Source organism: Triturus cristatus, chromosome 11 (genome assembly GCF_964204655.1).
Source record: "Triturus cristatus chromosome 11, aTriCri1.1, whole genome shotgun sequence".
In the NCBI taxonomy this organism is placed as follows: domain Eukaryota; kingdom Metazoa; phylum Chordata; class Amphibia; order Caudata; family Salamandridae; genus Triturus; species Triturus cristatus.
Genome location: NC_140594.1, coordinates 1,006,509,359 through 1,006,529,157, shown reverse-complemented (window position 1 = coordinate 1,006,529,157; position 19,799 = coordinate 1,006,509,359). Strand labels below are relative to the sequence as shown.

At 43.6% G+C, this 19,799-nt stretch overlaps 1 protein-coding gene across 1 annotated transcript in view; it reads left to right on the top strand.

Moving 5' to 3' along the window:
* The first annotated feature begins 1,240 nt into the window (after nt 1-1,240).
* The window catches only part of SERPINI1 (serpin family I member 1), a 136,086-nt gene continuing 117,527 nt past the window's right edge, over nt 1,241-19,799 (top strand). Inside the window, exon 1 of the mRNA XM_085635172.1 lies at nt 1,241-1,521. The gene's annotated coding sequence lies outside the window, so the exon portion shown is untranslated. The remainder of the gene's footprint in view (nt 1,522-19,799) is intronic.

Sequence of the window (19,799 nt, the reverse complement as noted above, 5' to 3'; positions counted from 1 at the left end):
TCCATCATTCTTCCCACCTTCGTTGTGACGCCTTTCCTGATGATCCAGATGCGGCCCGACCGTTTGATGACAGCAAACTTTTTCTAAATCTACAGACTATGATAGATGCTTACACGATTTCTGGTCCTTTGAGAAATTGGGACTGTAACGTGCTGAGCAAAGAACTTTGAGCTTTGGCCTGCTTTTCAGGCAATTTACGACAAAACTTGGTTATGCAGAGCCAATGAATTAGAGGATTCCAAATAGCCAGATTAGATAAATATGATGTTCTGCGATTTACTTGAATTGATCTAGAAATTCTAAACTTTGACGAGACAAATGCGAATATAAGTCATCATGAAAATTTAGATAAACAATTATTGATTAACGAGAAATAATGAGTTGTGGTTTTTAATTAACAAAGTTAAGGATTCTGAGTCTTAAAATGTGTTTTAGCTGGTTCTAAATCACCATCAACCACTCCAACTAAATTGGTCCATTTACCAAGTGGTTGGAATGCCTTGATGTTTAGGATTAAGAATCTATAGGCGAAGGATGTTAATGTATATTTTGTAAAATAACTTTTCTCTCCCTATAGGTTACAAGGTTCCCCCCCACATGTCCAGCGGTTGAATTACTCATCCCTCCTGTGTGCAGATTCGTGAGAGAGACGTATGAGTGTTGGTGTTAGGGGCCCACCAATGACTGCGTGTGTGAATGAGCTAGTGTGTCATCGGGTCTGTGACATAGGGAGGGTATCGGTAAATGTTATTCCCCATTTTTTCCCAGTCTCACGCTGGATCAGGTGCCACATAAATTAAGCCTGACAGCTTTCGTGCCAGGCTACCAGAGGGTTAGGTACACCTTAATTTAGTGACTTTTGTGGTTCACCCTGACTTGGATTGTGCCTGTTGCAGGAACAGGGGGTCACCCCCATCCAACCAACAACCCAATTTCTCACAGATTCCTTATCTTTTTTCCGAGCAACTCAACAAAGTTGGAGAAAAAAAAAAATAATTGCATATAAACCATTTGCAACTGTAAATTTTCATTTTACTATGCATACCTTCTGCTCCAAGCCTCCCCTATCACAGAAAAAAACCGTTATGTACACATTTACAATAATATCTGCAGATTTGTAAACACTGCGACTAGGATCACACGCACGAGCTCGGCGAGAATCGCAGCTCTGAGATCCCTTGCTTCTGCCTGTCCACCCAGGGGCGGCGTTTATTTCCCGACCGAAGAGCGGCGCAGGGGGATACACGGAGTTCACGGAATACCAAACATGACACCCACCGGTGCGCTGCCTGCGGATCCAATGGCAGAGCCGGGGGGCGGGCGCTGCGAGGACAGAGCTTGTGATCTACAGCGCCTCTATCAGTTCCCGAGGCTGCTGCCGAGGACCAGGAAGGGAGCTGAGGGTTTGCTGTCAGCAGCGCTCGCTGTCTACGCACCTGCGGCAGATCCCGCCGCGCGCTGGAGGTGGAACTTACCGCGTATTGAGAGCGTAGTGAGCAGCGCTTCTCCGCTGCTGCAGCGGTGAGTAGTATCGTATGGAGCATTTAGGGGCGCAGCAGCACTCGTTAGGGGAACGGCCGAAACACCCCCACCGCTTGTTCAGGTACACGAGCTCGTAGTGGCATAAACGACCGCTTGTGCAAACGGTACACGACAGAATAGTGCTCTCCTGGGGACCACTATACACCCAGGAGGGCTGTCGCAGTACCTGCGAACGGCCACCCAGGGCGTGGCAAGCAAACTCCAAAGGGTATATATTCTATAGATGCCGACACAGCCCCTCCCGGAATGCGCGGGTACCCGGGTGGGAGCGTGGACTTCCACGGGGTGTAAATTAATATTGCAGCTGAGGACAGATAACTACACGCCCATCATGCACATGAGACCATATGCATGTAAAACATTCAGTGGAAGGAATGACTGCGCCAGGAAATGGACCAGTTATTAACTCTATCACATCACTTATGCCTATACGGTATGGATTTCGCGCACACGTATTGGCACGCCCTGCAGATATATGCATACATGGTAGAGAACGAGAGCTGCCATATGTTCCGGTATTGGCAGGACACAAGTGAATAGCCTTTCCACTCTTGAATTAAGCATATTGGGGAATCCTGGGAGTTGTAGTCCTCGATGACCAATTAGATAACTATCATGGCTGAAACCAGTCACTTGTATAAGGAAAGCATAGGCTGGGGGCGTGCTGTCCGCCCTTCAAGGCTCCAAACCCAGGTATGATTGTCCACGAAATTTGTAACTTTATTCCTTTAGTGCCATGATGCTCCCCTCTTAGTGATTTTTCCTCACTCTCTCCAAATCAAAAAATATCTGCATATCATAGGTCTCTTATAATAACTGAGCAGACTCTAACATTGTGACTTTTGTTTGAACTATGGCATGTTGTTTTCATTTAGTACTGTGTGTATGGTTTTATAGAGGTATTTGTAGACCAACGCCCCATCCCTACTTTTTGGTAATCAGCCACTTTGCGTGTTGTGACTTATAAATCCACATTTGGATATGAAAACTAAAAATTACAAAATTAAACTCCCTGCTGGGTACAAGGTTACAAATCTGGGCATGGAACACGGAATGGGGGTCTAATGTAAAGTGTGTTGGAAGATAAATACTCTCTTGATGTACCCACTGCTTTCGAACTAATCACGATGTATTTTTTTTCTAACATTGTTTTACTTAAATCTTAAAACAAGTGTTTAATAATCTGAACAAAGTTAACTTAACAGTCTCATTTAAGGCTGAGGTGCAAGGATTTGAATTCGATTTTATCCCCTTGTTCTGCTCGCATAATCAAGTCGGTGCATTAGCGGATGCACCTGCCATTGTTGTCTGGGTGCGCCAAAGTCCACCCACAATGCAGCGACAGATGGCAAACAGCAGTAGGGCCTGCTGCTGGTCGTTAGTGAGGGAACCGGAAGTTATTCCTAGTGAAACCGAAACTGGCCGTATGTGTTTATTTTTTTTGACTGATCTGGTTAATTCAGAAACCAAAATGGCCAGAAACCCTTCCAGTAGGAAAGTGATCTGTTTGCGCCGGAACCCGTGTGAACGTGCCTACTGGGCATTTTAGCTTTAATATTTGCGCCAGGCAGGTTTAACCGGCCACAGTTGGAAGTTTACTGCCTGGAATTCGTTGTGCAAGCAACAGCCGCGCTCCGTTGCGCAAAGAACAGAGAAAGTTCGTAGTGTATAGAACACGCTGGGGAAAAAAGCAACTGCTTGAGTATTTAATTAAAATGCTTTTAAATTAGCTGGATTTTAAATAACGCGCAAGGTATCCAGCTTCTGCCAGCATCGTTACAGACCTTAGTTCGAAAGAGCAGAGTTGTATTCATTTACTTTTAAACCTAATGTAAATGAGTGTTTGGTGATATAGAGTAGAAGAGATGGAAGCAGAATTCCATCTTGGGGCAGGATGGTACGAAAAACCAGAGGTTGTTGCTTCGTGGAAAAGGTAACTTTAATGTGCATTTATCTAGTGCTTCCTACCCCGTTCTGGGATTTCAAAGCACATTTTATACGAGCAGCAGGTGTTTGGTTGTCATGTACCTTCAGGGACACACTTTTTCCGTTGTTGGTGAGCAGAGGTGCTCCAATGGGGCGCAGGCCAACGTTTACTATTGCCATCATTTGCCCATTTCTTAACAGCCTGGCTGGACCGGTTGAATGGCTTGGTCATTATTTCATTTAACACCGCCTGCTTCCATCCACGCAAACTCACACAATTATTGGTTGAGCACAAGTAAAACCGTACTTGATCAGGGCGTGCCGTAGTCCACAAACGCCACCACTTTTGGCGCACAATACAAGCCTCCCCTGAGGAGGGTCGTTTCGCCGTGGCCCCTCCTCTTATACTTTTTTTTTTTTTCATTTCATTCGAAAATGTGGACACTGATCACATTTTTCCCTTGCGCGTTTTCGATGTGCCGTGTCATTGAGTCTGACCCATAAAGCTGAGGGCAGGCCTACATGCATAAGTGCTTGTCACCCGAAAGCTTAAAGTAGTAACGCCCTTGAACACGCATGTCTGTGACTTTAATGATTCCCAGCATCAACTAATTTCACATGTAAAAGACGCACCTAACTGTGTGTTTGTTAATCCTATGAGAATGGTCGTTTACAGGGCCTAGTCTATCTCCCTAAAGCTGTGTACATTTTTGAAATGTAGTATTTTCAGATCTTATAAAATCCATATTTTAATATGGATATAAATTTGACAAAGAACACAAAATAGACTTATTAGAGGACAAAAGCCCACTCTCTTTCCAGTTTCCGAGAGTATTCCATTCTGCTCACCCACTGCATTGTGGTGTTTACAAATCCTTATCAGAGAGAGGCATGCCCCATTCGCTGTCATTGCTATTTTTAGCTTTGGCCATCTGCTTCTGCAATAAATATTACGTAATTTGCAAAAAATCAAAGCCCTGGAGCTCAGAAAGAAACGTTTTATTACACTAAGCACTTGCACAGTCAGAAAACTGAGTTTACAAGAATACATTCTGGGCCTGCTCTGCCTCGGATACAGCTTTATTGACTGAAGAATAGCAGAAAATTACATTTTTTATCTAACATAAATGGCAGGTTTCTCTTTATAGGGAGCACCTTGTACACCCACGTATTTTCCTAAATCTTCTGTTCACTGTATCGTGAATTTCTTACGGGTCCAAAACTTCTGATGTTTGTTGCATGCCATCCTTCCTCAAGGTGCTGAAAGTGAGCCAGGTCCAACAATAATTGTTTTACTGTCTTGTACTTTGTGGTGAAAACGAATATCTGAACTGAGCCCTCTCCAGTTTCCTAAACTTGTCTCCAATCTACTACAAGTTATCGCCCTGGATAACGTGTCTTCTGAATGTTTCACTACTATTAAGTAACCATTGGGTTGCCCTATTATTCATAAAAATACTAATCGGTTGGGGGAAAGCAAGAAATGTTTTGACGTTGAATGCTTTCCACGGTAAGAAGGAAAAACAAGTTATGTTTATAAGGGGTGTTGGGGAGCCCAGAATTCTTAACCCAAAACAACTCTCTAGGCTTTAACTATCCAGAGTTTGGATTGACAAGTTGTCTCTTGTTTGAGTACCAACCCCCTCCCCAAGAACTCTAGTTTTCTGTTTTGGCAAGGTAGAGATCTGGTCATCGGAGGTATGTCTTCTATTTTCTCTTGTCGAAGCACTCGCAAATTAACCATCAACGTCTCCTGTTACAGTAACACAACTAGATACACATTAATGTGGGCTTCTCTTCTTCCTTTTATTTTCATTTGAATCTCCAAACTTCTTTATTCTTTAACATTCTTCCACTCCCAACGCGTTTCGTCGATAGGGATTAACCCATGCGACTTCCTCAGGGCTGGAAGCAATAAATAATATACATTGGAGTATAGAAACTCATTTGTTTCATATCCAATAGCCCACATTACTTCCATGTGCAAAGGAAAAAACATGCTGTGTGACTTCACACTATTATTATAATATCATATTTGCATATACTTGATATATTAAACAAGTTGACCCAATGATTGGATATCCACTCCAGATACTCCTCCACCATTGTAACAGTGAACACTTAGCACTTTCGTGATGGCACCATTCTCCCAACAGTGAACCACACCATATATTCATGCCTCTAAATAAATCAAAACTGTACCTTAATCTTGTATAACTGTCTCCTATGTTCCAAAATTACAAAAAACACCTAGTAAAACACACTGCGGAGCACAAGAGGCAAGAATGGCGAGGATAAACATAGCTTCTTAATAATATACACATACCTTCGTGCACTTTAACAGCATCATCAGCCGTAACTCCTTCTTAATATTCTCTTTCAGTCATCTACAATTGCCTAAAATGTAAATAATGCTCTAAATAAAACTGCACTAAAAGATACTGTGTCAGTCAGGCCTAAAGCCTACAAAAAACGACTAAAGTATAGTCTCACCTGCTTATTATTGAACTCTGTTCGTGACCATTAACAAATTTAATTTCGAAGCATATATCAATTTGTCCAGACAAGTCTCTGAAGTACGGAGACCTAAAAATAATAATCAGACTCTTAGTGACATTCCTAATTGTTAACGTTACTAAATGCCACTCCCAGATAACATAACATAGAGCTCTCATAGTACTTACTAATCGCAATAGCAAAGTCCCCGGATACAGGAACACTCGTCGCGTTTCCTACTCCCTGTTTATCCACGCCAGCAAAATAAACGAGGTGACTCCTCCGTATTTTCACAAGCGCCAGTGGTAATAGTATGGTGGTGGTATACCACTCTCTATTTCCAATACACCAGGTATTGGTATTTCTGGATTGTAGTATTACTATGGGATTGTGACAAACCCCTATAAAATAAGTTCATAACCCACAGAAGTTGGTACTAGCGCTCCCATTCCAGTACACTAACCTGTAATTCTGTACTTTTGTTCTAGAATGTATTTCAACAGGTTTGACTTCTAAGATTTTTCCCCTGAGATCAGTGGGTTGTACGTCTGAGAGTCCAGTTTGTGGCCGGATTGATTGGGCCTGCTTAAATCTCCCTTCCTTACATTCATTTTCTCAATGGCCTCTTGGGAGTTGGAAACTTCAGCCCTATCGGTTTAGCCCAAACATAAATATGGTTGATCAGTGCAAGCATTGTAGTGATTCTCAATTACTCATGAACCCCCCCCCCCCCCCCCCAGGTGCTGAACATCCTACAACTACCATGGCTACGAGATCGTTTAGTGTCTGCTGCAACTGAATAAGTGGGTAATATGAGTTACGGCACTATAAATTGTCCCTGACAAATACAGACACTAAGGGGCATGTTATTTATTGCATGCAATAAATAGCAACTATTACAAGTTCATGGGGAATAACATGCAAATTTTGATTTTTAACACACCGAAATCCTAATTGTAGGGTAAATATTGTAAAAAAAATGAAGCTGAGCGCAGTGTCCCTAAAGCGGGCGCCGCGTTCATATTAAAAGTAATAATTAAAATAAAGCGTCTCCATTTCACGGAGAGTGCTGTGGGGGTAGGGGGCAGCCACTTTTAAAGTTGGGCGGCATGGGGCTCCATACGAAAGGCGGGCGCCATTGTCCTGTGTGCGCACACTGCAAATACAAGAAGCAGCCGCCATTAGTCAGTAAACAAAGTAGTGCTCACAGACATATAACGCAGACCGTGTTACAAGCCAAGTAGAAAGTCCAGTCGTTATGGGAGGTAACACATTCAGACACGACGGTACCAAGGAGGGGCTAAAGCCTATTTATGAATCTGAAGCCAGCATTTATTTACGAAGGACAATGACACAAGCCTAACAAATAGGGGCGGAGACTGGACGGGGACTCTAGTGCATACTTCAATACACCATGCCGCGCATGCACTCTGCCTCTAGGCTCGACCTAAAAACCCTTTCTGTCCAGTTTGAGTGATTTCAGGGTTGTTTGCTCCACAAATGTCATCCATGGATTGCTCAATCTTCTGTTTCTCAATTGACCAATAAAGCAGAGATTCCACAGGCTGTATTGGTATTATGCAATGCAAAAAGTTAGCTACTGACCCCATCTTTGGCGGGCTTGCATTTGGGAGGTATCTGTGGAGTCTTGGTTGCGAGACTCCTTTTCATTCGGTATTGTGTCCCCAACAGATGGGCCACGTGTTATCTATTATTGAAGGATGTGTAAAACTAGGACACTGAGAAGGTCTGCTAAGTAGTGATTCACATGCTCAGAATTAATGGGGGTGGAGCTTAGTGAGCATATTACAAATGAATCCAGCTCTGCTTTAAACTACAACCCCAGAAAGTGAACACTGGTCTGCAACCATCTCGTATGCAGTGCTGTTGAGAAGCACCCAGGTGACGTACACACAACACAAATCAGCACCTTTGCTGGGCCCCCATCAAAGATGACGTTGCAGCTTGCCAAATGACTGGGGAGAAGGTGCCATGCTCTTGACTAGTTCTCGTGATACTCCAGAACACCTTGTCTGTCTCTTTTAACATACAGCAGTTCTCTGCTAGAAAGCCCCGGGTCCAATATGCAAGATGGCCGCCAGACAGCCTTATGGTCACTGTCCAGCTGTGGTCTGGTGGGCAAGGAGATGGTGTTTCAAATGATATGCCTTGCAGCACTAGCAGGTTACTGGTAGCAGTTGACTTTTGTATGGGGGAGTTTGGTGTTGGTCCTGGTATTTAAGTCACTAGACGCAAAATCAAAGTAACTGGAGTGGACAGCAGTAAGATTTTCACCGTCTACAGTTTAAGGTTATTAGTGCAGGATGTGAAACGCCTACCCACAGAAGCATTGCCAAGTGGGTAGGCTGCCCAGCAAAGACCCTCACCACCACCCGCCACCCCACCCAGACGCTACGCTTACATTTTGTGACATGCTCACTTAGCCTCTGTGGACTACAGCTATCTTATAAGAGTGTGCACTGGGCCACAATGTTATCTAATACAACCGCTAAAGTAGTAAATAACGCAAACCTGAACCACAGCAGTGCTACAGCTACGCCTGAGCTTGTAGCCAAAGATCCTTCTTAGCTCGTTATGCTGCCACTATACAGTCTTGCATTTTCTATGCATAATTGAGGAAACTTTTCGTTGTAGAAGCACTAGCGTGAAAACCCTAATCCGATATTCTATTAAAAAATAAACGCAAGTAATATTAGTTGAATACAATTTTGTCCAACTTTAAGTGGAGTGCTTGGACTAAGTTCTTTATCTCAATCAATCATTTTGTAATTACGCGTTCTCCAGGTAACGAGCCTGACTGCAGTGGCTGGAGGGAGAAGATGGACTTCGACCTGCGGTTATGTTGGCAGTGTTTGTTAATCATTTTGCCTTCGATCTGTTCATGACTGAGTTGCTTGAGAAAGCTAGCCAGTGAAAAATTGCTGTTATTTTTATTGTTTGAACTCGGCAATTAATCACAATTTCTTAACGGCAGTTTTTTGTGACAATGTAGTGCACGACAACAGTGCTAAAATGCTTTGCCAAAACAAACCAGCCCAATGAATTGCTTCCTTAAGTTGAAAGTCATTCCATAAAACCTGGCCTGCCAAAAGTATTTTAAAGATGTTATTTCAGGCACGCAGGATTTGAATAATTAAAGTGCGCTCAGTTTATTGGCTTGACATGGATGCCTTTTCTTTGTGATTTGTACTGCTGCAAGTGATTAAACAAAAAAGTTGACCATTTTCTGCGCTGCTTGGCAGTCTTCAGGAGAAGAGGCGCATGGGGGGAGGAGGGTTATTAAAAAGATGGATAGTTGGGTATTAGTAAAGGATTAGGGAACTGTCTCAAAGATGCAGGGGGCCCAGACTTTAGTGGCTCGGTAGGCACAGCTTTAGCTTCATTATGAAGGTGAGCAGGGTTCTTGGAATTCGTTATGGAGAGATTGAGTTGTCGTGGCCCAAGTGGTTTAAGGATTTGTAAGGTAATCTGCATGCTCTAAAAAACAGATGCCCTCTTGGATGGACAGCCAGTGCAAGGAAAGTTGGAAACGTGTGCCATTCTGAGGCTTGATGTCATTCTTTCTTCAGTGTTTGAGAAATGTGTAGCTGGCGGAGGAAGTGGACTGTAATCTGGCGCAGTACTTGTGGTTGTAGTACAGCTGAGAATTGTTGGCGCCTGGAACTGCAGGTTGTGGAAGGCTGGTAGATTGAAAAGGCACAGAGCTGTTATGGAAAAGTGTGTAGGGTGGCATCTCTTGAGTCCAAAAGAATTTAACATTTTGAATAATCATTATAGCATGATCACATCTTGCATCAATTCTGTTCGTCCCAAAACCTGCACACAGCAAGGCTAGTTGTACTAATATTTATAGAGGCCCCACTTCAGCAGTGTTTTGTTTATGTGGTATACTTTTACAGCAGCCACTAGTTTATTAGGAAGTTTCAGTCACAGACAAGTTTGGCTGCAAACTAATATGGAAGGTCCTTTGGTGATCACCTACCTCCAGGTTATTACAGACACTGTTTCTAACACTAGACGTGTGCGGTGACCTAATGCATTCTGGATACTCTTAGTCTTATTTCGCTTGCAATGATGTATAGGTGAAAAGGGCAAGACTTGGAGGCAGGGTCTATAATGACCTGAAGTGAGGTGGCCTACCTCACTAGGTCTGAAGCGTTGCCTTCATTTTAAGGTCACCCTTTGTGCAGCCGCTACTTGCTTTGAGAACGGTGAAGGTAAAACATGGTTTAGGATAGTCTAAAAACCTCAAGTGGATGCAGCTTTTCCAAAGCCGTGATTTGAGCAATTGTGGCTCTCATTAAATCTTTACTATTGGTGAAATTACAACATCTAAAACTGTAAGTACAAACAATGCATCAACCAGGATCTTTTGGAGACAATAAGGTGAAACCAGCTGCATGACCTCTTCCAAAACTAGCTTATCCCCCAACAAGGATGGGTGAGTCATTGCACTTTATTTTTAGGTCATGCCTAGCGTTGCAGCGCATGCGCTGCTCGCTCTGCGAGAGATAGTGGATGAAGAGATTTCAGACGGGGACTTGAAGCCCCGCCCCTTATTTTCATTGGCTGGTGTCATAGTTTATGTAAAACGGTGGCCTCCCATTGAAACTGAGGCTTTTTGGTTTCTGCCCTTTTTGTCCAGCCCATCCAGACTGGATCGGCTGCTTTTCGGCTTTCGTGAAGCACTTTCTTGTCTTTGGAGGCCCATCTGTGTCTAATTAGTTAATAGCTCATTTTGCAGTTCTTAGCACCCGAGAATATTTCTTGAACCTTCAGTTTTGAGAATGATTATTCTGCTCCTTGTGTGTTTGTTTATTTTTTTAATCCGGCTACGACCCCTACTTGCAAAGTATCTCTTCTCCCCACCTTCCTGCTGGGCTCCGAGAAAGCCCTGACATTGAAGGATGCCCCCCCCCCCCCCACACTCTTTTGTGGGAAGCGCGTTCTAACTAGATCTGCTCCCCCGTTGGTTTGTGCCTCACCTACGTTAGAGGGGAACTTATAAATACAGTTATAACATGTATGTTGGTGCCTGGCTGTATGTCTATGCCTCCCCTAAAGCATCGGAGCTGTTTCCGCGAAGGGGGAGCGCATTCCGATGGGGAGCTGGAAAAGACGGAACACCAACCCCCCTCCCCCTTACTTCTCTCCATGCCGTACGCGGTTTGTTTCTGCCTGGCTGGCCGCCGTGCGTCACTCAGGTCTCTAGGGCGCGAGGACCGGTGTTTGTAGTTTGTTTTTATGAGGATTGGTGCGACGGACTGGACACGATTAATATGAAGGTACCATGGTGCCAAGAGTGAGCCAGTGCCACAGTTGAACCCATGAGAGACAGCTGGAGATAAGCACTGCCAGGTGATGCTCGGTATGGGGTGGGTGGAATGGTTAAGTGCTTCCATAATGTGTGGCAACCTTATGGGACTGCAGGGCAGCTGCCGGGACCGGTGCCCTCATGGTTTCTCTTTTGCAGGATGAGTGAGGGAATAAATACCGGAGTCTGCACTAAGCTACTGCTTCGGTCCTGCCACTGACTGCTGATGATAAAGTGCCTCGGGCAGCAGGAGAGTCCCTTAGCGCCTCCTGTGTGTCTGCTCCTCTCACTGAACAATATCAGCTTATTTTATGGAACACTTTGCTAGCTCACCATCAAAGCTCTGCGAGGTGTTACTGTGCTGCGAATCAGGGGCTCTAATATCGACCTTGGTAAGATGAACAGCAGACTGACACATGTGTGACAAGCACAGGCGGCATTGGCACTGCAGAGCTGGGCGCAGCACTCAAGGCGCTCTCCAGTGAGTCACCACAGGGCTCTGCCCCCCCCACACACTTTTTTTTGTTATTCTAACTTTAATAAGCGCTGCAGCTGTATTGTTAATAACAATGCTTTAAATTTTTTTAAAGACATTGCCATTTACAATGTCAATAGCTCAAAATAATGTCATTGCGAGACCTATTGCATTGTAAATGCTTTTTTTTGTTCTGCTTGTGTCCGAATTGAATGAAGACTTCTTAAACCTTTGCAGCATTACCAGGCCTCTTGGAATCTAATCGCCAATCCAAATGGCAAAGAACAGGTGTTCTGCTCATTCTGAAAGTGAATGACCAATAAAGATGCCTTTAAATCTTGTTGTCTTGTCACATTTGCTGTGCATTTAAAGACGGAGGTCAATGTCTTCTAAATTGCTGCTTATTTTTTCCTGTAAATTGTGTAACTTTACTGTCCGAGAAAGTAAAGTGAACAATCTGACAATGCTTAGGGTTCAGGCAGTGTGAAATGAAGGGCTGTAGGATGTCAGGCACTTTTCTTACCCACCACTTAGATAGCTTGCAAATGAGCTGTACACTTATTTCAAAATATGTTTCGGTAGTTAAAGCTCTTTTTTTCGGTATTCTGAAGTTTGATGGTAAAAGATTTTATTGGGATCAAAACAGATATTTTAATGGGATCAAAACCAATGAAATCACTTCACTTGGTCATGTGCAAATGAGGTGTGTATGTATGTAATATATACTTGAACCCTTTTCCACACTGTTTGCACGCTATATAGACTTAATAAAACTACATGTCGGTGGGAACGTTTCTGGCCATTTTATTGAAAATGTGCTGTCTGTAAATGACAGTGTGCTACCACAACATGCATTAGTAATATATTTATTAAAAGTGAGAGGTTTGTAACCATGAACTGAGAAGCATTCCCCCCCCCCCCCCGCCTTCTGCCATGTCAATGCTATTAGTGAACTTGGGGACTGATTCAGATCTTGGCTGTATAGATACTTCGTCACAACAGCGACCAGAGTATCTATATCGCTAAGATTGGTCTGCCTGCCTGGTTTATATGCAGGCAGACCTTTTGTTTAAACTTGGCAGAGACTTGTCCGTGTCCTCATGATTAAACTCCTCTGACAGCCCTATGTAGTAAGCCATTTGAGGCCGACCTCTGATTCCACCCACCTAATTTAGATTGGCAGAATTGAGGTCACTTTTCACTGCCTGTCACTGCTAGGAAAACGCTGGCAGTGCAGTGAAAGCTGCTAAATGCTTCCCCTCACCATGGGCGATCGCTCCCATGGTGAGGAGAGCATTTTCTTTTATATCCCCCCCCCCCCCCCCCCCTCCCCAAAAATGCCACTTCAGATTTTTCTGTTTGACAGAATGTAATACCACCCACTAGGACTCCTCCCATCTCCCCCCGACAAGACATTTTAATAATTTATTAGGCCTCCTGCTATGATTATCTTTGTAACTAATCCCTTTGGGTCCACAGGGTGCCTTTGTGGTTTCTTTGGTTTTTGGCTCTGTTATAACTTGCTTACAGGTTTTATCATTCTGATTGCTGTAGCCAGCATTTATGCAACAACCGCTACAATTCCCCAGTAACCAGGATGCCATAGAGCAGCAAAGAATAGTGATGTATGTATACATGTGTACTGTAATGTAATATAGCAGGTAGGAGTTACTATTGCATGTACTCAAAAGGTAACTATAATCTGAATTTCTGCAGATTGTCCTATGTAAATTTACAACGGTACTAGTATTGAGGCTCATTTGCTTACATGCTGTGTAGCCCTAGGCGGAAATGTCTGCTCTCCTTGTATAATCACATTGTACTAATCCAATACAAATAAAAACATATTAAAAAAAAAAAGCATAATAAAATGCAGGTGCAAAGCTGCCCTAATTAATAATAAAACCTCATTATTCAAATTTAAACTTCTTAAACAATTTAAATTCACATCAATTATGATCTACCTTGCAACTCCTTAGCATGCACAAGATGGGTTATATCTGTAATGCCATGAAATACAAATTTACAGTATTGGCGTTAGCTCTCATGAAATTTGATAATGTATATAAATTGTTGGACCTAGCCCTCTATGCAGGGCCACCCCCAACCATTTTACATTCACCTCTCCTGTTTTCCGGTTTTTGTTAGCATTAGGGCTCTGCACACTTTACCACTACTAACCAGTGCCAAAAGTGCTTGTGACCTCTCCTTTAATACACAATACAGTTGGCCTACACCAGATCGGCACATTTAATCTACTTTTAAGTCTCTAGTAAAGTAGTACACCTTGTATCTATGGCCTGTAAATTAAATACTACTAGTGGGCCTGCCGCACTTAATCTGTCACCCACTTGGGTAGCTCTCTAAAACATCTCAAGACTTCCATTGGAGCCTGTGTTTAGATTTTAACTGCCTATTTGACCTGGCACAATAAACCTTTTGCCAGGCCTAAAACTCCTATTTTAATGCATATAAGTCACCCCTATGACGTCGTGGCCCGTCCCCTGCCAAAGTGGCGGGGCGAGCCGAATGGTCGGGGTATGGGCAAGGGGGCAAAATAAAAGAGAAACTTACCTGATTGCTGCTGCCGTCTCCGCAGTCCGCTCCATCCCTCTCTTCCTGCTTCTGAGATAGGCTCCCAGACTGCAGTGTGGCCAGTCATGATGCTGCAACAAAGCAGCATCATGATTGGTCTGAGCGCTACAACTTTGCTCTCCTAGGCAGACTGGGAACCTGTGCCTGCTTTCTCCAGCCCCAGCAACGCAGCTGAGGCTGGAGAAAGCTTCACTGCGCATGAGGTATTTTCCCGGCCTGAAACAGCCTACCAAGCACCTCATGCGCAGTGCACTCCCCCTCCACAGTGTAATAATCCCCCTGGACCCGCCCCCAAGACTCGTCAGAGTCCTGGGGGCGGGTCCATGGAGATTAAAATAAAACAGGTTAGAAAGTTTTATTAGCGGCTGTTGGTAGGGGGGCGGCGCTCCTCCGCCCTAATGGAGGGGCTTTCGCTGCCCCTATGGCAGTCCCTATACAGCGCAGAGGGCAGGTTGATTGTATTTAGAAAGTAGGACTTGTACTTTTTAAGTTTTGGATATACTGGTAGTGAAAAACTCAAATTTTTATTTTTTACTACTGTGAGGCTCACTTTTGATTGGGAACAGGTAGAAATTTCATGTTTGGTCTCAAAAGAATGGTAATTTATAATCCTCTTTAATGGTAAAGTCTGATTTTAAGTTGAAATTCTGAAAATGCCACTTTTAGAAATTTGGCCTTTTCTTGTCCTAACTTTTTGGTGCCAGCAGCCTGTGCCCTGGATCACCACGCCCTGATTAGCACAGCAGTTGGCCTTTGTTTAGTTCTCCCTGACAGTGAGACCAGGTGTTAGCAGGATGAGACGTCCTGCTAGGATGTATGGGGCGGAGCTGTCCTCTGCCTCAATTACATTTCAAAGGAGCTGCCCACAGGAAACACGTAAAGAACTTCACACTGGTCTTTCGTCACCCTGGGCCTCTTGAAGTTTGGTCCGTTAAAAAGCTTCCAGAAACCAGATATTAGTTTTTCCCACTTCAAAGGTTTCCACCAGGTATACATTTTGGACACTCAGACCAACTGTTCTGCTCACTCCTGGGCCTGCGGAAGAACCCCGTAAAGACTGTCTCATTTTTCAGAGGATTGCCCTGCTGCTTGAATCCTACCTTCTACCCTCCGACTGATGCTTGATCCCAGGGCTACCACAGTTACTCCAAGGGCTGGTTTGCTTGCCTCCTGTTCTGAGCTACAGGGGCACCACAAATTTCTCCAGCAACCTTGAACAGTGACCCTGCCCGAAGTGTGTTCTGCCCACTAAGTGGTTCCGTACTACTTCTTCACCCTTTGAAGTGGTGATAAAGTTGCCCAAATGGCCAAAAACCTACTTGTGGTATTTTCCACAAAAAGTGGTGTGAGAATCGACAAGAAACCATGTCCTACCTGCTCTCCTATCTACCCAAGGTGCATCACCAGTCTACCTGATTTGCAGTAGCTCCTGCTGCTGCCTTCTCCGCAGCAGCAAATACTGTTCAGCCGCTCCTCTTGAAAGGGGTGCCAGGCCTTGTGGCCCTCATCGGCTATAGCCTTCAATTTCATCCTGATGGAAAGTTCCCCCCCCCCCCCCCGAATTACTACGTCTGAATGTTGAAGTCTTTGCTGTGACTTTTCCAGCTTCTCGCTGACAACGCCTCATCTTTGGACACTTTCAGCCTTGCCGAACTTAACCTTTTCATACATTTTTCATTAAATATTCTTCTTATTCCGAAGGTAAGCAGAGATCGGGCCCAGTCTGGTGTAAGTCAGCCACACTTCATCAATGTCGGGCATAACGTTTGACTTGGTCCTGATATCACGCGGCTAGATGGCTGTGGATGACACTTTGGTCTTTTAGGTGCTATATTTCACAAAAAACGTGTAAAAAAAATAGTAACTCTGGTTCTACTGGCTGGATTTAATTCGTTTTGGTGCCAAATTATTTAACATTTTCTTTATTTTTCTAAATTGTTGTGGAATTTTTATTGTGTTTTTTAGTTTTCACTTTATTACTGTTGTGTGCTGCATAAATGCTGAACACATTGCTCCTAAGACGAGCCTGACTGCTTTTTGCCAAGCTACCATAGTGACTTTTGCAATCCACCCTGACGGGGATTGTGCTTGTTGCTTGAAGTCTTAACACCCTTAATTAAAAAATGTTTTTCCTACATATATACGTTTACATGTTTTTGGGGGGAAATAAAATTGCATCCGTGTCTGGCTCCTGCCATTTGAGGCCCTGCTAAAAGCCCCAAGGCACCAAAATATAACCCATTTCCTAGAAGGACCTTTCAAAAACAGATCCCTACTTATTGAATATTTTTTTTACACCTCAGGAATAATAAAGATTTTGGTTCCTGGGAATTCATATATTTCATTAGGTCATCTGCAGACCAAACAAAGCATGTTCTCCGGAGGGGTTGTTTGTGTTGTAATTATGCCTAGAAACATCCTATAACCCTCTTTTGTCTACAACTTCGGTCTGCATTTACCCTCGTATAACAGTTGGTGAACCAGGAGCTATATGCTGTGTCAAAGTTAGGCTCCTTCACTTTTCCAGCTCCTCTTTAAGTACTCTGCTGCTCTCCCTCATCGTATTCTTGATGCTTTATAGGTCCACCTTGTGCTACAAAAGCATCTGCGCCACTTGGTTGTCTGCCATTGCATGAGCTGCTCCTGGAGAATTATAATCTTCTTGGTCGAAATAAATCGGCTTGCGAAGGCCCCCATTAAGGTGTGGCGAAGTAGGTCTCAGTCTGTGGTTCTTTAATTGAAGGCACCAACCGATCAAAGGTGATTGTTGTCCGCAGTTTTATGCAAATTAAACTACTTTTCTCCCTTGACTCGTTTTGAAAGAAGTATACCTGATCACCTATTCAGTTGCTCGCCAGATTCTGTTATTGAGAAATATACTTCAGGTGTAAAAATCCTCTAAAAGGGACGCACGAGTTGTGACGTTGGTTCAGCTTCTTGGACCTCATTCCAGTCCTATTTCTGGAGTGGCAGGATGGGCAAAGAAATAAAATCAATCACCCATATGCACATTGGAATGTTCCTGATGCCAGTAGACTGCTACTTTTAGTAATTGATGGAATTTCCCTTTTTGTTCTGAAGCCAGGAGTTCATCATGTTAAGGCATCATTTTATTTTGTTAATTCCAGCTTCTGTGACCATACTAGCTCTTGACGTGTTAAGGCTGGCTGCCTATCCTTTGTGCTGTCACCCAGGCTGGACTAGCCTGTTCCCTACCCTACAAATGTTTGACTGGAGAGAATTCTATTTTGTTACCCTTGCCAATCCTTGTTTTCTGTAGCTTAGAGGTTGAGATGCCAGATTATATAATGAGGAGGCTCCAGATGTTGATGATGCTGCAGCAGAAGCCAAGTCCCTGATAACAGATCATGCCATGCTGAAACCCCGACACAGGCTACTGGCGACTTTTTGCCTAAAAGGTCCTGTGTATGAAACTGTGCCTTTAGTACTGTGGGTTAGCCATTGTGCAGAGTTGTATCCTAGTTAAGTAGTGTTATGGGCCACCATCCAGATGTTCTTGCAATGTACTAAGCCATCCAGTCTCCTGCATTGGAAAGATGAGGACCATTCGAAAAGGATTGGCTTTTTGTCCACTTGAGACAACAGCTTAAAACTTGCGGGATAGATTATAAACTGTTTATTTCTAAAAAAAAAAAAAATGTAAAACAACAAATAGCTTAAGAAATGGTGTTAGACTTGGCATCTTTGGCGGGGTTTCCCCTGTCTTTTTGCCTCTACCTCCCTGTATTTTTGATGCAGTGCTGGATTTCATTTCTGCTGGCTTAGATGCTTTGGGCACTTTGCGACTGGTCATCAGTGTCCAAGTGCTTCCTGTGCAAATTGTTACAATTGGTTCTCCATTATTGGCATATTTGATTTACTGGTAAGCTCCAAGCAAAGTGCATTGTAGTGTGCCAGGACCTGTAAATCAAATGCTACTAGTGGGCCTTCAGCACTGATTATGCCTGCCACTGCAGTGTCTGTGCGCAGTTAACTGCCATGTCGGCTTGGCAAGTGCACCCACTTGCTAGGCCCTAACCTTCCCTTTTCTTACATGTGAGGCACCCCCATGGTAGGCCCAAGGTACCTCCCTGGGCAGGGTGCACTGTAAGTGAAAGGTAGGACATGTACTGGTGTGTGTGTGACATGTCCTGATAATGAAATGCTGCCAATTTCGCTTTTCACTATTGAAGGGCTATCATGCCCCATAGAATAGACTGGGAAATGCTTTGTAACATCTTACAAGTATAACTTGCCATGGGGACAAGATAAAGAAATAAAGTTTAGACTCTCTGAACTTCAAATTTAATAATGCATCTTTTAGTAAAGATGGTTTTTAAATTGTTTGAAAATGCCACTTTTAGAAAGTAGGCATTTTCTTGTTTAACCATTCTGCGTGCCTCTGCCTTTTTGTGTATTGACTGTCTGGTTTCGGAGTGACCGAGGGTGGGAAGTGCATTCACTGTAGACAGCCACTGGGGGGTGTTGAGGTATAGTATACATAAATACTGTAGGTCTACTGTTCAATATGACTCCGAACACTGATACATCAGAAAAAGGTAGAGCAAACCCAAGCAAAATAATGTAACCTCAAAAGAAGGTTCTTCTGAAAGAGGTTAAGTTCCCATCACCCACCAAAGGTGGCTTGTTTCATCATCTGGGAACCCTGGAAAATACCATGAGTACCAACCACTTTTGTGATTGTGGTGGTTACACAGTTATCCCAGACGTGAGTATTAATGTACTTACTATCTCAGTAATGATAGATAAGGAAAGGTGATGGTTACTGAATTGTAGCTTTAAAGAAGTCTAGGACCGTTCTTTCCTATACTAATCGTTATCCAGGTCCATGGACAATTGTGGGTTACCCCATTATATCATAATGGATGCTCACCATAGCACCACGGATGCCTGGATTACGCCAGTAATGGCCACCATTATACTAGGGCCACAGTTGTGCCAAGGCTGGAAACCAGAAGGATCGGGGATAAGACCACATTTCAGTCATGACCATTAATATGCCAGGAATAGGTACATATAGGCCAGTCATGCTCAGAGTAGGTCTATGATGGCTGCCAGCATACCACAACTAGACCAAAAATACTAAAATAGTCAAGGATGACCATTATTATGCCACTGGCACTATTATGTCAGGAATGGACACAATTATGCCAAATATAACACTCTTATGATGGGGCTACCATATATATTTGGCGGTTCTTGGCACCAGGCATTGTTTCAGGAAGCAATAATGTTTGTTATGGGCACACACATAAATGTTGATGATTCTCTTAATTTTCTCTGGTCTGGATCATACCCTGTACTCCTCGGGTCTTGAGCTGATCATGCATCTAACTGACACATTTTCACTCTGACTCCTGCATTCCCGTGCTTTGGTGGGACAGCACTGATTACAGCTCAGGCTACTGC